The sequence below is a fragment of the Anomaloglossus baeobatrachus genome, chromosome 6 (genome assembly GCF_048569485.1).
Source record: "Anomaloglossus baeobatrachus isolate aAnoBae1 chromosome 6, aAnoBae1.hap1, whole genome shotgun sequence".
Taxonomy (NCBI): domain Eukaryota; kingdom Metazoa; phylum Chordata; class Amphibia; order Anura; family Aromobatidae; genus Anomaloglossus; species Anomaloglossus baeobatrachus.
The window spans coordinates 98234606-98254249 of NC_134358.1; positions in this window are offsets into that span (position 1 = coordinate 98234606).

Consider the following 19644-nt stretch of genomic DNA (forward strand, 5'->3'; position numbering starts at 1 on the left):
TTTATAGCTTTTTCAGTTGCAGGGCTGCAAACAGTGTGACCAAAAGTCCTTCTCAGGACTATTCTAGTTGTATACAGGCAGGCAGGGTATAGCCAGGTCGGAGTACAGTAGCAGAGTCCTTCTCAGGACTATTGTTGCTATATACAGGCAGGGTATAGCCAGGTCTGAATACAGGCTAGTGACCAAAAGAGTCCTTGTCAGGACTATTGTAGCAGTATACAGGCAGGCAGGCAGGCAGGGTAGTGGTGACCGTATACCAGCCTTCATATCTGGGGCTGGTGTACACAGTGTAAAACAGTCCAGATAGTGTCTGACTTGTCTGTACTGTAATTGTCGCTCCCCAAAAAAACCTGTTAGTAGGTTATTATTGCGTCCGTGCTTGGTTTTTAAAACCGCACGTGTGTGCCTGTTGGTGGCAGCGTACAGGTGCACTGGTGTGCGTTTACCAAACTATTATATAACGCACAAGTGTAGTGTATAATACACGTCAGTCAGCAGTGGCTGATAGTGTCAGAGTTCTTAATTTTTGCTCCTAAAACCTGTGTTAGGTTATTATTGCGTCCGTGCTTGGTTTTTAAAACCGCACGTGTGTGCCTGTTGGTGGCAGCGTACAGGTGCACTGGTGTGCAATTTCCAGAAACTTTGATATAACGCACAAGTAGTGAATATACACGTCAGTCAGCAGTGGCTGATAGTGTCAGAGTTCTTAATTTTTGCTCCTAAAACCTGTGTTAGGTTATTATTGCGTCCGTGCTTGGTTTTTAAAACCGCACGTGTGTGCCTGTTGGTGGCAGCGTACAGGTGCACTGGTGTGCGTTTACCAAACTATTATATAACGCACAAGTGTAGTGTATAATACACGTCAGTCAGCAGTGGCTGATAGTGTCAGAGTTCTTAATTTTTGCTCCTAAAACCTGTGTTAGGTTATTATTGCGTCCGTGCTTGGTTTTTAAAACCGCACGTGTGTGCCTGTTGGTGGCAGCGTACAGGTGCACTGGTGTGCGTTTACCAAACTATTATATAACGCACAAGTGTAGTGTATAATACACGTCAGTCAGCAGTGGCTGATAGTGTCAGAGTTCTTAATTTTTGCTCCTAAAACCTGTGTTAGGTTATTATTGCGTCCGTGCTTGGTTTTTAAAACCGCACGTGTGTGCCTGTTGGTGGCAGCGTACAGGTGCACTGGTGTGCGTTTACCAAACTATTATATAACGCACAAGTGTAGTGTATAATACACGTCAGTCAGCAGTGGCTGATAGTGTCAGAGTTCTTAATTTTTGCTCCTAAAACCTGTGTTAGGTTATTATTGCGTCCGTGCTTGGTTTTTAAAACCGCACGTGTGTGCCTGTTGGTGGCAGCGTACAGGTGCACTGGTGTGCAATTTCCAGAAAATTTGATATAACGCACAAGTAGTGAATATACACGTCAGTCAGCAGTGGCTGATAGTGTCAGAGTTCTTAATTTTTGCTCCTAAAACCTGTGTTAGGTTATTATTGCGTCCGTGCTTGGTTTTTAAAACCGCACGTGTGTGCCTGTTGGTGGCAGCGTACAGGTGCACTGGTGTGCGTTTACCAAACTATTATATAACGCACAAGTGTAGTGTATAATACACGTCAGTCAGCAGTGGCTGATAGTGTCAGAGTTCTTAATTTTTGCTCCTAAAACCTGTGTTAGGTTATTATTGCGTCCGTGCTTGGTTTTTAAAACCGCACGTGTGTGCCTGTTGGTGGCAGCGTACAGGTGCACTGGTGTGCGTTTACCAAACTATTATATAACGCACAAGTGTAGTGTATAATACACGTCAGTCAGCAGTGGCTGATAGTGTCAGAGTTCTTAATTTTTGCTCCTAAAACCTGTGTTAGGTTATTATTGCGTCCGTGCTTGGTTTTTAAAACCGCACGTGTGTGCCTGTTGGTGGCAGCGTACAGGTGCACTGGTGTGCGTTTACCAAACTATTATATAACGCACAAGTGTAGTGTATAATACACGTCAGTCAGCAGTGGCTGATAGTGTCAGAGTTCTTAATTTTTGCTCCTAAAACCTGTGTTAGGTTATTATTGCGTCCGTGCTTGGTTTTTAAAACCGCACGTGTGTGCCTGTTGGTGGCAGCGTACAGGTGCACTGGTGTGCGTTTACCAAACTATTATATAACGCACAAGTGTAGTGTATAATACACGTCAGTCAGCAGTGGCTGATAGTGTCAGAGTTCTTAATTTTTGCTCCTAAAACCTGTGTTAGGTTATTATTGCGTCCGTGCTTGGTTTTTAAAACCGCACGTGTGTGCCTGTTGGTGGCAGCGTACAGGTGCACTGGTGTGCAATTTCCAGAAACTTTGATATAACGCACAAGTAGTGAATATACACGTCAGCAGTGCACAGCATTGCAAAATGCGCAAGGGCATTGGCAAGGAACAAGGAAGTGGACGTGATGGTGGTGCAGGCAGAGGCCGAGGTCGTGGGCAAGCTCTAATTTCGCCACAACAAAGGGCCACATCTAGTCGCTCGCACGTCCTGTCCCAAATTCTTGGGGACCGCAGCAGTACACCGCTCTTGAACCAAGACCAGTGTCAACAGGTTGTTAGTTGGATAGCGGATAATGCTTCCAGTCAGATTGGCACCACCACAAACACTCTGTCTTCCACACGGTCAAGTGTCAGTAGCCGTGATACTGCACCGCACATTTCTGAACCTGATCCTCCTTCCTACCACCAGGCTGAGTACACGTCCTCCTCGGACATTAATGATCCCACACTTGGACACTCGGAAGAGCTGTTCACGTTTCCATTCACACATTCTGGCCTCTCGCCAGCTCATATTGAAGTGGGTCATGAGGAGATCGTCTGTACAGATAGCCAAATATTTGAGCAGCCACGTTCTCACGAAGTTGGCAACGTGTCTCAACAAGTGGTGGACGATGATGAGACACAATTGTCAGCAAGTCAGGAGGAGGAGCAGGGTGCGGAAGAGGAAGACGACGTGGTGGATGATCCAGTAACTGACCCAACCTGGCAGGAGGATATGCAGAGCGAGGACAGCAGTGCACAGGGGGAGGGAGGCGTAGCATCACAACAGGCAGTAAGAAGCAGGGTGGTGGTCCCAGGCAGAAGTCAGGCAACCGTTCCCCGTAACAACACGACGACACAAGGTGCCTGTACAAATGTTAGGTCTTCACGAGTCTGGCAGTTTTTTAAGTTGGATCCAGATGATTCAAAAAAGGCCATTTGCAACACCTGCCGTGCCAGCATCAGCAGGGGTACCAAAACTAGCAGCCTGACCACCACCAGCATGATCAGGCACATGTCAGCCAAGCACCCGACTTTGTGGGAAGTACAACAGAGTCGAGGAGCAGTGCTTGCTGATGTCACTGCTACGTCTTCGCTGGTTGTGCATGCGAGCCAATCCTCTGTCCATGCTGCCTGCGAACAAGCCTCCTCCACTCCTGCACCTGCAGTTGCCTACGCAGAAAGAACACCATCATCAAGCACGTCCTTGTCCCAGCGCAGCGTTCAGTTATCCATTCAGCAAACCTTTGAACGCAGGCGCAAATACACTGCCAACACCCCACATGCCACAGTTCTAAATGCTAACATTTCGCGACTGCTTGCGCTGGAAATGTTGCCTTTTAGGCTGGTGGAGACAGAAGCATTCCGTGACCTGATGGCGGCAGCTGTCCCACGTTACTCGGTCCCCAGCCGCCACTATTTCTCCCGGTGTGCCGTCCCCGCGTTGCATAACCACGTGTCACAAAACATCACACGTGCCCTGAACAACGCTGTTTCACCCAAAGTCCACCTAACCACAGACACGTGGACAAGTGCTTGTGGGCAAGGCCGCTACATCTCGTTGACGGCACACTGGGTTAATATTGTGGAAGCTGGGACCCAGTCTGAGCGAGGGACGGAACACGTCCTTCCCACACCAAGGTTTGCAGGCCCTACCTCAGTCAGTGTTTCACCCACACTCTACAGCTCCGGAATGTCATGCTCTTCAGCCTCCTCCTCCTCCTGCGCATCCTCATCCACTGTGCCCTCCACACCAGTCACAAGCTGGAAGCACTGCAGCACTGCCTCGGCGAAGCGGCAACAGGCTGTGCTGAAGCTAATCTGCATAGGTGACAAACCCCACAATGCAGAAGAGCTGTGGACAGCTCTGAAACAGCAGGCAGATCACTGGCTCACACCTCTGAACCTAAAGCCAGGAAAGGTCGTTTGTGACAATGGCCGGAACCTGGTGGCGGCTTTGAGGCGAGGCCAGCTGACACATGTTCCATGCGTGGCCCATGTGCTCAACCTCGTGGTTCAGCGGTTTATAAAGTCATACCCAGAGCTGTCTGATCTGCTGGTAAAAGTTCGCCGCCTGTCTGCACATTTTCGAAAGTCACCTACTGCTTCAGCCGGCCTTGCCGGCTTTCAGCGCCGTTTGCATCTTCCGGCTCACAGACTGGTGTGTGATGTCCCCACGCGTTGGAATTCAACTCTGCACATGTTGGTCAGGATATGTGAGCAGAAGAGGGCAGTTGTTGAGTACCTGCATCACCTAAGCCGTCGGGAAATGGGTCAAACTCCACACATAACACCTGAGGAGTGGAGATGGATGTCAGACCTATGTACCATCCTCCAAAACTTTGAGGACTCCACCAAGATGGTGAGTGGTGATGACGCCATTATTAGCGTCACCATACCGCTACTCTGCCTTCTAAAACGGTCCCTTTTGAAAAACAAACATGATGCATTGCAGGCGGAGCGCGATGAGTTGCAGCAAGAAACAGTAGTGGGTGTGGGTGATAACACACAGCCCAGCCTCGTCTCATCACAACGTGCAGTGGAGGACTATGACGAGGAGGAGGATGAAGACATGGAGCAACTCTCCGGCCAAATTGAGGATATGACATGCACACCAGTCATATCCTCGATTCAGCGTGGCTGGCCAGAGGACAGGGTAGATGAGGAGGAGGAGGAGGAGGAGGAGGAGGAGGACAGCATGTTCAGTCATCTTGTTGGTCAGGCTACTGAAGTCCTGGCTGTTAAGAGTCTGGCGCACATGGCTGACTTTATGGTAAGCTGCCTGTCTCGTGACCCTCGCGTTAAGAACATCTTGGCCGACAATCATTACTGGTTGGTAACACTGTTAGACCCACGCTACAAGGAGAACGTTTTGTCTCTTATTCCCGTGGATGAGAGGTCAACCAAAATGCAGCAGTTTCGGAAGGCCATACTCACGGAAGTAGGCAAAGCATTCCCCTCACAAAACGCTAGCGGCATAGGTCAGGAATCAGTGGACAACCGAGGCGTACAGCCGAGAGAGGCACAAGTCCAATCCGCCAGAGGTAGGGGAACAGTCTTTAAGATGTGGGACAGTTTTCTCAGCCCCTCACGTACCACAGCCCCTGAGGTGCGGGGTAGTGCCACAAGAAATCCTAAGTTTGCCCAGATGCTGAAGGAGTACCTTGCAGATCGAACAACTGTACTCCGACATTCCTCTGTGCCTTACAATTATTGGGTATCCAAGCTGGACACGTGGCATGAATTGGCTCTCTACGCCTTGGAAGTCCTGGCCTGCCCTGCTGCTAGCGTTTTGTCAGAGCGTGTTTTTAGTGCCGCAGGTGGAATCATTACAGATAAACGCACCCGCCTGTCAACTGAAAATGCTGACAGGCTGACTCTGATAAAGATGAACAAGGGTTGGATTGGGCCAGACTTCACCACACCACCAGCAAATGAGAGCGGAATTTAAAGTTTGCCATGTACCTCCACTCACCCATGGGTACACTTCTCGACTTTGGATAATCGCTGGACTGCTCCTCCTTCTCCTCATGCGCCATCATGATGACCGTTACAATAGTTAGGTCTTTGTTTCAGGTATACCCCCAGTGGTAAATTTTTTCGCCCATTCTTTGCAGAATGGACATTACAACGACAGGAGACCCGCTCCTTTGCAATGGGAACAATGTTTTGAGGCCCTCATGCACGTCTCTACCCAGGGACAACGTGTAGCCTCCCAATTTTTGGCTGCCCTGCCTAAGGGCTATACTGAAATACACCCACTTCCTTAAAATGGACACTTAATGTTTTGAGGCCCTCATGCACGTCTCTACCCAGGGACAATGTGGAGCCTCCCAATTTTTGGCTGCCCTGGCAAAGGGCTATACTGAAATAGACCCACTTCCTTACAATGGGCACTTCAGGTTTAAAGGCCATCATGCACGTCTCTACCCAGGGACAATGTGGAGCCTCCCAATTTTTGGCTGCCCTGCCTAAGGGCTATACTGAAATACACCCACTTCCTTAAAATGGACACTTAATGTTTTGAGGCCCTCATGCACGTCTCTACCCAGGGACAATGTGGAGCCTCCCAATTTTTGGCTGCCCTGCCTAAGGGCTATACTATAATACACCCACTTCCTGACAATGGACACTTAATGTTTTGAGGCCCTCATGCACGTCTCTACCCAGGGACAATGTGGAGCCTCCCAATTTTTGGCTGCCCTGGCAAAGGGCTATACTGAAATAGACCCACTTCCTTACAATGGGCACTTCAGGTTTAAAGGCCATCATGCACGTCTCTACCCAGGGACAATGTGGAGCCTCCCAATTTTTGGCTGCCCTGCCTAAGGGCTATACTATAATACACCCACTTCCTGACAATGGACACTTAATGTTTTGAGGCCCTCATGCACGTCTCTACCCAGGGACAATGTGGAGCCTCCCAATTTTTGGCTGCCCTGGCAAAGGGCTATACTGAAATAGACCCACTTCCTTACAATGGGCACTTCAGGTTTAAAGGCCATCATGCACGTCTCTACCCAGGGACAATGTGGAGCCTCCCAATTTTTGGCTGCCCTGGCAAAGGGCTATACTGAAATAGACCCACTTCCTTACAATGGGCACTTCAGGTTTAAAGGCCATCATGCACGTCTCTACCCAGGGACAATGTGGAGCCTCCCAATTTTTGGCTGCCCTGCCTAAGGGCTATACTATAATACACCCACTTCCTGACAATGGACACTTAATGTTTTGAGGCCCTCATGCACGTCTCTACCCAGGGACAATGTGGAGCCTCCCAATTTTTGGCTGCCCTGGCAAAGGGCTATACTGAAATAGACCCACTTCCTTACAATGGGCACTTCAGGTTTAAAGGCCATCATGCACGTCTCTACCCAGGGACAATGTGGAGCCTCCCAATTTTTGGCTGCCCTGCCTAAGGGCTATACTGAAATACACCCACTTCCTTAAAATGGACACTTAATGTTTTGAGGCCCTCATGCACGTCTCTACCCAGGGACAATGTGGAGCCTCCCAATTTTTGGCTGCCCTGGCAAAGGGCTATACTGAAATAGACCCACTTCCTTACAATGGGCACTTCAGGTTTAAAGGCCATCATGCACGTCTCTACCCAGGGACAATGTGGAGCCTCCCAATTTTTGGCTGCCCTGCCTAAGGGCTATACTATAATACACCCACTTCCTGACAATGGACACTTAATGTTTTGAGGCCCTCATGCACGTCTGTATGCAGGGGCATTGGTGAACCTCACAATTTAGGACTGCCCTGGCAAAGGAAAATACTACAAAGACTCACTTCCTCAAAATGGGCACATTAGACTCAAGAGGCCTTCATGTACGTCTCTTCTCAGGGACATCGGAGTGCCACACAATGTTTTCACGTAAAATCTTTCATGTATTGATCTCAAAAAGTAACATACACCAGATCTATCTCACTATTGGGTATGTGCCCTTAACATTTCCGCCATGAAAAATCATTTTGGGGTCATTTTGGAAGGTTTTCTGGTGAGTCCGTAAAAATGGCGTAAAACGCGGACAAAATTGTTCACAGCTGTGACTTTTGAGTGATAAATGCTTCAAGGGGTCTTCCCCATGCTGTTGCCATGTCATTTGAGCACTCTTCTGAGACTTTTGTGACATTTTTAGGGTTTCTCCATGCTGCCGGGAGGTCATTTCACAAAAATACTCGGGTCTCCCATAGGATAACATTGGGCTCGTTGCTCGGGCCGAGTACACGAGTATCTTGGGAGGCTCGGCCCGAGCTTCGAGCACCCGAGCTTTTTAGTACTCGCTCATCACTAATTATAGACTGTTCATGTCTTAGTGAGTGGGCAAACTTACAAAATCAGCACAGGGATCAAATAATTATTTCCCCCACTGTATACTTTGTAGTGTGCAAGAGCGTTAAAAGCAAATACCATGAAAAGAGTAATGTTAAATGCTTTCAATAGAAGTTCCATTATATATTTAAATGTAATCCGAAGAAATCAAGATGAATGAAAGACAAAAGTTATTTAGTTTCTATCAAATTTTAAAAATAACATGCTCTGCAAATATTTTTATTTCTGTTCTATAAGATGCACACAATGTATTATGTGGGATTATTATTATGTGGGAAACATACATACAGTGCTTTACATTTTAAAATAGCACTTTAATCAAGATAATTCCCAGTAGGTTGTTGGAGCATACTTAGCACAGCAAAAATGTTTGCACGGAATGAAAACAAGTCATAAAATATGCCATGCTTCACTGCAAGCAATAGAATAAACTCTTGGCTTCTGCAAGGAAATTAAGTGAAGAAATTGGTATGTAGACGTAGGTGTACTGTATATTGCCAAGACCAAACTGTTCTTTCTGAAATAGCTTATCGGCCATGGTGTCACTGTCTATGAACTGGTATTTGAATCTGTGAAAATGTTTTTTAATTTTCTGTTGCTACAATAAGAAAACACTGGTCAACAACAAAATTGCATTTGGTTTGTAATATACCAAATCATATGTATTTTTGCCTCCAGATTCCAAATATACCATCAGAAATGGTGTATCACGTATGATTTTTTAGATATTGTGGATTATGCAGATTTTTAAAATATATTTTGTGTACTTGCTTTGTCACTGCAATCCCTCTTTTGTTTTTTTGTTTGAAATGATTGAATCACCGACTAAGAATGTGATTGTATTCATTTTGGTGAAATATCCAGTGTAAAAAGCTATAAACAGTCACCAGAGGGCAGGCATCCTATATGGTTGATGTTGCGTAATGTGATTTAGCGAGCTTCTTTGGTATTGCTCAGTGAAATCGTATTGCACAATGCTATGTAAAGCTTGGGAATGAGTGAAATGTCTGAACGGTATATATATATGTGCAATTATAGTGTTCTGGTGTATTTCTTAGCGTTTGTGAGGCCCTTTTAAATTTCTTGTCTTCTTTAATTACAGCAAAATAGCAAAATGGCAAGTGCTCAACGTCGTTGTTGTTGCGTAAACCATCCTGATAACTTCTGCTTTGTGTGTGGAAAGTTTACAACAAAAGCAAACAAAACAAAATTGTGAAATATAAAGATCATGAATGGCAGATTTGCTGTTATTTAAAAGTCGTTGCTCTGCTTTTAGGTTTAGAGGGTGGTTTACGAAATTCTGCTGCTTTTTGTGTTTGTGGGACAGCCGAGACACCAAAAACCACTACACAGACAAGGAATTGGCCTGTGAGGAAATTGTACATTCCTGGAAAAGAAAATGTCAAATATATCCCACGGGTTGATCCAAGCAAAATAATTCTGCCGCCTCTACATATAAAGCTGAGGTTGATCAAGAACTTTGTAAAAGCTCTTGATAAAGAGGGTCAGGCTTTCAATCATTTGGTTGCTATGTTTCCAAAATTGAGTGCAGCTAAGTTAATGTAAGGTATATTCATTGGACCTCAAATCAGGAAATTGCTAAAAAAGGAAACGTTCAAGTCAAAACTCAATAAGCATGAGTCATCTGCTTGATCCTTCAAAGCAATTGTTGATGGTTCTTGGGTAACAGTAAAGATGATGACTGTTTCCATAGTCAATGAGTTATTGCAAAACTACAAAGATATTGGCTGTAGAATGTCATTGAAAATTCATTTTTTACATTCGCACCTTGACTTTTTTCCAGAAAACGTAGGTTCTGTTAGTGACAAACAAGATGAGCGTTTTCACCAGGACATTCTTACCAGAGAGAAACGCTACCAAGGACGCTGGAATCCTGCAATGATGGGCGACTACTGCTAGATGTTATGTAGGGAGACAGATGAGATTACATACAAAAGGAAAGTCTCATCAGCCCATTTTGCCCAAACAACATGACATTAGAAATTGGATTTTGATAGCAATTAAGATGAAAGTTTATAATTTAAGAGCTATTACTATTATTATGACTTTGAATCATCATTATGACTTTACAACATTGATAGTGTAGCTTTTAAGTAGGCCTAATCATTTCTTATCGTCTTTCTTAAAATGCTGTGTATCTATTAAATGAGATCTGATAGAAAGTATCTGACTTTTCCACTGAAATCAGCACCACAAAATTAGATAAAACCACCCATTTTTAATCCAGATTCAGAAAAAACTGTTTTTTTGCTGACCAGTGCAATTAAATTTTTGTCATCGGCTCCAACTTGCATTCTGATGTGCGTAGATTTGCATGGCATGGCAGTCACTAAAAGAGTATCAATAGCAGTTATAATGTTCCCTGAATGGTAAACTTCTGCAGAATATGTTGGCGATGTATAAATAAAATTATTATTATTCTTTGAAACTAATTCTAATAAAAATGTTAAAGGGAACCTGTAATGGGGATATCGGATGATATCGGATGATTAATAGCATTTAGAAACTGATGGATGCCAGCAGTTCGAACTCCGCTGCCAGGAGGAAAAGAACTTTAATTCTACAGGCAGCAATTCTCGGTCACAGGGCGACGCTGTCGCAGATTCAGTCATCGCTATGTGTATGGAGAGCGGTGGTGTCATGATCCAGGCCGGCTTTTCCTTGCTGCTGGTACACCCAGCTCTGGCCTGGTCATGTCAGGGGTTAACTTCCCTTGCCTCGTTCTGGATTCCAGGATGCTATATATTGCCTCTCTACAAATGTTTAAGTGCCAGTGATATTTCTGCCTTGCAGCTTGTATACTGGCTTTGGTGAGTGTTCCCGATCTGTCCTGCCTCCCTGCTACTGTGTCCATACTTGTACCCTCCCCTGAATTTCTGCTCCTGCTCCTGTCTGTTGTTTGTGTTTCCCTCTGGATATCTGATCTCTTGGCTTCCGACTCGGTTCTGTTTTCTGACTTGATATTGATCCTCCCTTTGCAGTGACTCGACTTTTCTGGCTAGACCCTGACTGTTTGACTACTCTATTGCCCCCTGGTAGCTTGCCTGTTAACTGCCAGCTGAAGATACTCTGCAGTACTTCAGCTGCCTTTCCGTTGCAGTGTTTCTTTGTCTCTCCATCACTACTCTGCTGCCACCTAGTGGGGATTACGCTGAACTACATCTTACTAGCCTTTGTACAGCGTGACAGGTGGCTGTAACCACGCTCCTGTCACTGACTGACAGTCACTCTGCATTAGACCCAGTTTTCGATCAATGCATTGGGCGGTACAGCCACTGCTCTCCATGCACAGAGCGGTGACTGAATCCACTCCAGCATAATCTCCATAACTGAAACCCGAATGCTGCTGGGAGGAATATACTTCATTTCATCCCGGCAGCAGGGCTGAGCCAGTTCAAAATGCTAATAGCCTGCAGATTAACCCTATATCTGCAGCTTAATAGCAATTTTTCATGTGACAGGTTCCCTTTAAATTAAGTAATTAGAGGGGTTAGCAATAACTTATTCCTATTCTAAAACGTTAGAAATAGTTAGAAATGTTGATCCGTTAAAATTACTGCAATGTACTGTATATGACAGTCTCCATTTGTGCTTTGCCAAACCATGTGCTTTTGTTACATTTGACACTTTTAAAGGGATCCATCACCAGATTTTTGCTCCCCCTTCTGAGAGCAGCATAATGTAGAGACAGAGACCCTGATTCCAGCGATGTTTCATTTATTGAGCTGTTTGCTGTCATTTTGATAAAATCATTGTCTACTCTGCTGCAAATCTAGCACTGAATTAAAAAGAAGCACAAAGGGTGGGAGATTTCTGTAAATCCCATCCAGTTTACTAGAACTGTAAAACGCTGAGTTTTTCACCCACTTTTAAAACCTCATACAGCCTAAGGCCACTTTCACACGTTATGTGCACACACAGAATGTGGTGAGCCTTCCTCATAAAGATGGCTGCAGCCGAGGTGCAAGATGCTGATGTCACAGCCACTCAACCTCCACATTAGGGGGGAGGGGCGGCTGCTTAGCATAAGACATGCACACTAATAAGGCTTGCACTGGGAGCCCATCATATAATGAGTGAAATGCACAGTGTCTGAACTGTGACCTATAAATGACGCCAGAAACCCAGGTCAGGCGGGCAAAACAGCACTATATAAGTGCATCTCGCACGGATACACGAGACGCACAGTGTCTGAATAATGGCCTATAAATGACGCACAACACCAGGTCCAGGCGGGTCCGTTAGCACTATGAGTACATAACACATGACAGGCTCACCATTTAACCACCTGAATTCAAAAGGTCCACACACATCCTGCAAAAATGGATAAAATGTGCCATACCTCAAATAGTGAGATATTAGTTTATATTTTGGCCCAAAATATGTAAGCTCGCAATCCGTTCGTCAAGGATTCTCACACTTGCGAGTCCCTACACTGAATTAGTTAGAAAAACCACAAAAAACTACATCAAAAAAACACCAAAAAGCAGCCAAGACAAATGATATGTGCACACACAGAATGTGGTGAGCCTTCCTCATAAAGATGGCTGCAGCCGAGGTGCAAGATGCTGATGTCACAGCCACTCAACCTCCACATTAGGGGGGAGGGGCGGCTGCTTAGCATAAGACATGCACACTAATAAGGCTTGCACTGGGAGCCCATCATATAATGAGTGAAATGCACAGTGTCTGAACTGTGACCTATAAATGACGCCAGAAACCCAGGTCAGGCGGGCAAAACAGCACTATATAAGTGCATCTCGCACGGATACACGAGACGCACAGTGTCTGAATTAAGGCCTATAAATGACGCACAACACCAGGTCCAGGCGGGTCAGTTAGCACTATGAGTACATAACACATGACAGGCTCACCATTTAACCACCTGAATTCAAAAGGTCCACACACATCCTGCAAAAATGGATAAAATGTGCCATACCTCAAATAGTGAGATATTAGTTTATATTTTGGCCCAAAATATGTAAGCTCGCAATCCGTTCGTCAAGGATTCTCACACTTGCGAGTCCCTACACTGAATTAGTTAGAAAAACCACAAAAAACTACATCAAAGCTAAGCAGCCGCCCCTCCCCCCTAATGTGGAGGTTGAGTGGCTGTGACATCAGCATCTTGCACCTCGGCTGCAGCCATCTTTATGAGGAAGGCTCACCACATTCTGTGTGTGCACATATCATTTGTCTTGGCTCCTTTTTGGTGTTTTTTTGATGTAGTTTTTTGTGGTTTTTCTAACTAATTCAGTGTAGGGACTCGCAAGTGTGAGAATCCTTGACGAACGGATTGCGAGCTTACATATTTTGGGCCAAAATATAAACTAATATCTCACTATTTGAGGTATGGCACATTTTATCCATTTTTGCAGGATGTGTGTGGACCTTTTGAATTCAGGTGGTTAAATGGTGAGCCTGTCATGTGTTATGTACTCATAGTGCTAACTGACCCGCCTGGACCTGGTGTTGTGCGTCATTTATAGGCCATTATTCAGACACTGTGCGTCTCGTGTATCCGTGCGAGATGCACTTATATAGTGCTGTTTTGCCCGCCTGACCTGGGTTTCTGGCGTCATTTATAGGTCACAGTTCAGACACTGTGCATTTCACTCATTATATGATGGGCTCCCAGTGCAAGCCTTATTAGTGTGCATGTCTTATGCTAAGCAGCCGCCCCTCCCCCCTAATGTGGAGGTTGAGTGGCTGTGACATCAGCATCTTGCACCTCGGCTGCAGCCATCTTTATGAGGAAGGCTCACCACATTCTGTGTGTGCACATATCATTTGTCTTGGCTCCTTTTTGGTGTTTTTTTGATGTAGTTTTTTGTGGTTTTTCTAACTAATTCAGTGTAGGGACTCGCAAGTGTGAGAATCCTTGACGAACGGATTGCGAGCTTACATATTTTGGGCCAAAATATAAACTAATATCTCACTATTTGAGGTATGGCACATTTTATCCATTTTTGCAGGATGTGTGTGGACCTTTTGAATTCAGGTGGTTAAATGGTGAGCCTGTCATGTGTTATGTACTCATAGTGCTAACTGACCCGCCTGGACCTGGTGTTGTGCGTCATTTATAGGCCATTATTCAGACACTGTGCGTCTCGTGTATCCGTGCGAGATGCACTTATATAGTGCTGTTTTGCCCGCCTGACCTGGGTTTCTGGCGTCATTTATAGGTCACAGTTCAGACACTGTGCATTTCACTCATTATATGATGGGCTCCCAGTGCAAGCCTTATTAGTGTGCATGTCTTATGCTAAGCAGCCGCCCCTCCCCCCTAATGTGGAGGTTGAGTGGCTGTGACATCAGCATCTTGCACCTCGGCTGCAGCCATCTTTATGAGGAAGGCTCACCACATTCTGTGTGTGCACATATCATTTGTCTTGGCTCCTTTTTGGTGTTTTTTTGATGTAGTTTTTTGTGGTTTTTCTAACTAATTCAGTGTAGGGACTCGCAAGTGTGAGAATCCTTGACGAACGGATTGCGAGCTTACATATTTTGGGCCAAAATATAAACTAATATCTCACTATTTGAGGTATGGCACATTTTATCCATTTTTGCAGGATGTGTGTGGACCTTTTGAATTCAGGTGGTTAAATGGTGAGCCTGTCATGTGTTATGTACTCATAGTGCTAACTGACCCGCCTGGACCTGGTGTTGTGCGTCATTTATAGGCCATTATTCAGACACTGTGCGTCTCGTGTATCCGTGCGAGATGCACTTATATAGTGCTGTTTTGCCCGCCTGACCTGGGTTTTTGGCGTCATTTATAGGTCACAGTTCAGACACTGTGCATTTCACTCATTATATGATGGGCTCCCAGTGCAAGCCTTATTAGTGTGCATGTCTTATGCTAAGCAGCCGCCCCTCCCCCCTAATGTGGAGGTTGAGTGGCTGTGACATCAGCATCTTGCACCTCGGCTGCAGCCATCTTTATGAGGAAGGCTCACCACATTCTGTGTGTGCACATATCATTTGTCTTGGCTCCTTTTTGGTGTTTTTTTGATGTAGTTTTTTGTGGTTTTTCTAACTAATTCAGTGTAGGGACTCGCAAGTGTGAGAATCCTTGACGAACGGATTGCGAGCTTACATATTTTGGGCCAAAATATAAACTAATATCTCACTATTTGAGGTATGGCACATTTTATCCATTTTTGCAGGATGTGTGTGGACCTTTTGAATTCAGGTGGTTAAATGGTGAGCCTGTCATGTGTTATGTACTCATAGTGCTAACTGACCCGCCTGGACCTGGTGTTGTGCGTCATTTATAGGCCATTATTCAGACACTGTGCGTCTCGTGTATCCGTGCGAGATGCACTTATATAGTGCTGTTTTGCCCGCCTGACCTGGGTTTCTGGCGTCATTTATAGGTCACAGTTCAGACACTGTGCATTTCACTCATTATATGATGGGCTCCCAGTGCAAGCCTTATTAGTGTGCATGTCTTATGCTAAGCAGCCGCCCCTCCCCCCTAATGTGGAGGTTGAGTGGCTGTGACATCAGCATCTTGCACCTCGGCTGCAGCCATCTTTATGAGGAAGGCTCACCACATTCTGTGTGTGCACATATCATTTGTCTTGGCTCCTTTTTGGTGTTTTTTTGATGTAGTTTTTTGTGGTTTTTCTAACTAATTCAGTGTAGGGACTCGCAAGTGTGAGAATCCTTGACGAACGGATTGCGAGCTTACATATTTTGGGCCAAAATATAAACTAATATCTCACTATTTGAGGTATGGCACATTTTATCCATTTTTGCAGGATGTGTGTGGACCTTTTGAATTCAGGTGGTTAAATGGTGAGCCTGTCATGTGTTATGTACTCATAGTGCTAACTGACCCGCCTGGACCTGGTGTTGTGCGTCATTTATAGGCCATTATTCAGACACTGTGCGTCTCGTGTATCCGTGCGAGATGCACTTATATAGTGCTGTTTTGCCCGCCTGACCTGGGTTTCTGGCGTCATTTATAGGTCACAGTTCAGACACTGTGCATTTCACTCATTATATGATGGGCTCCCAGTGCAAGCCTTATTAGTGTGCATGTCTTATGCTAAGCAGCCGCCCCTCCCCCCTAATGTGGAGGTTGAGTGGCTGTGACATCAGCATCTTGCACCTCGGCTGCAGCCATCTTTATGAGGAAGGCTCACCACATTCTGTGTGTGCACATATCATTTGTCTTGGCTCCTTTTTGGTGTTTTTTTGATGTAGTTTTTTGTGGTTTTTCTAACTAATTCAGTGTAGGGACTCGCAAGTGTGAGAATCCTTGACGAACGGATTGCGAGCTTACATATTTTGGGCCAAAATATAAACTAATATCTCACTATTTGAGGTATGGCACATTTTATCCATTTTTGCAGGATGTGTGTGGACCTTTTGAATTCAGGTGGTTAAATGGTGAGCCTGTCATGTGTTATGTACTCATAGTGCTAACTGACCCGCCTGGACCTGGTGTTGTGCGTCATTTATAGGCCATTATTCAGACACTGTGCGTCTCGTGTATCCGTGCGAGATGCACTTATATAGTGCTGTTTTGCCCGCCTGACCTGGGTTTCTGGCGTCATTTATAGGTCACAGTTCAGACACTGTGCATTTCACTCATTATATGATGGGCTCCCAGTGCAAGCCTTATTAGTGTGCATGTCTTATGCTAAGCAGCCGCCCCTCCCCCCTAATGTGGAGGTTGAGTGGCTGTGACATCAGCATCTTGCACCTCGGCTGCAGCCATCTTTATGAGGAAGGCTCACCACATTCTGTGTGTGCACATATCATTTGTCTTGGCTCCTTTTTGGTGTTTTTTTGATGTAGTTTTTTGTGGTTTTTCTAACTAATTCAGTGTAGGGACTCGCAAGTGTGAGAATCCTTGACGAACGGATTGCGAGCTTACATATTTTGGGCCAAAATATAAACTAATATCTCACTATTTGAGGTATGGCACATTTTATCCATTTTTGCAGGATGTGTGTGGACCTTTTGAATTCAGGTGGTTAAATGGTGAGCCTGTCATGTGTTATGTACTCATAGTGCTAACTGACCCGCCTGGACCTGGTGTTGTGCGTCATTTATAGGCCATTATTCAGACACTGTGCGTCTCGTGTATCCGTGCGAGATGCACTTATATAGTGCTGTTTTGCCCGCCTGACCTGGGTTTCTGGCGTCATTTATAGGTCACAGTTCAGACACTGTGCATTTCACTCATTATATGATGGGCTCCCAGTGCAAGCCTTATTAGTGTGCATGTCTTATGCTAAGCAGCCGCCCCTCCCCCCTAATGTGGAGGTTGAGTGGCTGTGACATCAGCATCTTGCACCTCGGCTGCAGCCATCTTTATGAGGAAGGCTCACCACATTCTGTGTGTGCACATATCATTTGTCTTGGCTCCTTTTTGGTGTCACTTTCACACGTCAGAATATTTGATCAGTATTTCATCAGTATTTTTATACCAAAGCCAGGAGCATCCCCAAAACACAGAACAGGTGTCAATCTTTGTATTGTAGTTTTTCTTTTTAAGTTCTACTCTGGGTTTTGGAATATAAACACTCTTTCAAAATACTCACCAAATACTGATATGTGAATGAAGTCTAAAGGGGATTTATGGGTTGAAAAAGAAAATCTGTAAGTCACTATATGTCGAACCATGAACATTACACTTTCTCAGTATTTGCAGTGTGAGTGGGTGGTCATGTAACCCCCATGTATGTGATTTGCATACTTCTGGACACATAATACTTAAAGTCTGAGCTACTTCTTTTTAAAGGGAACCTGTCAGCAGGTTTTTGCTACCTCCTCTGAGAGCAGCATAATGTAGGAAAAGATAGCCTAAATCTAATGATGCATCACTTATATTATTGGAAGCAGCTGTTCTAACTAGTGATAGGCAAACCCCCCGATGTTCTGGATCGGGAACCTTGCCCAAACTGTTTGTAAAGTTAGGTCGAGTTCGGCGCCAGAGATAAGTGAACTTGCATTTGAACTCCGAGCTTGGACTTCACAGTTTTGCGATGGGACGAGGGGCCTGTAAAATAAAAAAATATAGTTAATTATGAACATTGTCATTATACTTACAGGTCCTGCGACACGTCCTGCAGACGCTGTCTTTCGGCTGCTTCTGTTTCCGGGTCCGATCATTAACTTCCGGTGGTATTCACTGCACTGCTCGTCACTTGGCAGTCTTTGGCTTTTTTCAGCCGTGTTCGCGGTGATGTCAAGGTTCATCTGAATCCATGGTTTAGCTATGGACTCGATTAAACTTTGACTATCAATCACTGTTAGTGTCAGCCTGCTTCTCGCTCTGTATAGAGACTTGTCTGTACAGAGCGATGAAGCAGAGCTGACATCACTCTCCCTGCTTCTCGCTCTGTATAGACATTTGTCTGCACAGAGCGATGATGCAGAGCTGACATTGTTCTCTCTGTGGACTACATCAGACTAACGATTTATTTCTAATAAAGATGGAGTCTCTAAATGTTTTTTTGTTTTATTTCTAATAAAAAAAAATTCTATGTGTTGGATTTTTTATTGTTTACTAGAAATTCATGGTGGCCATGTCTAATTTGTTGTGACACCATGAATTTCCGGCTTAGTACCAGCTGAGAATACAAAGCTGGTATTAACCCCTTTAATACCCAGTGTGCCACCGCCATCAGGGTTGTTGAACGAGCCGGGTAAAGAGCCTGGAAATGGCGCTAAGAAACAATGCGCCATTTCCAGGTGGCGGCTGCAGGCTGCAGTTTTTAGCATTGGGGGGCAAAACACTTGGGCCTCACTACGCTGAGAATCCCAGTCCCCAGCTGCCTGGTTTTACCTGACTGGCGATCAAAATATGGCGGGACCCACACATTTTTTTTTAATTATTTTTTTAAATAATTAAAAAAAAAATAATGGGCTTCCCTGTATTTTGATTGCCAGCCAAGGTAAAGCTAGGCAGATAGGGGTGGCAGCCCATAGCGTCCGCTTTATCTGCACTGAGAATCAAAAATACTGCGGTGTGCTACATCATTTTTTAAAATTATTTATTTGTTTTTTCACGACTATATGTGTGAGGGAGCCAACAGCCAATCACAGATGCTGTCACGCAGAATGGGCGTGTGTGATTGGCTGTTGGAGTAACCTGGAATATGTCCATACATTCTAGATGCTATAATGTATGGGTTGATTTCTCAGCTGGTACTAAGCCCGAAATTCATGGTGACACGCCAAATTAGACATGGCCAGCATGAATTTCTAGTAAACAGTAAAAAAAAAACACAACACATACATTTTTTTTATTACAAATAAAACAAAAACAAACATTTAGAGACTCCATCTTTATTATAAAAAAAATCCTTAGTTCGACGTAGTCTACAGGGTGAGCAATGTCAGCTCTGCTTCATTGCTCTGTACAGACAAGCGTCTCTACAGAGCGAGAAGCAGGTTGAGGGTACAGTTCCACTTGCATTTTGCACAGACGAGTGCAATCAAATAAAACATCGGATTGCTCTCACTCTAGTGCAAAACTATG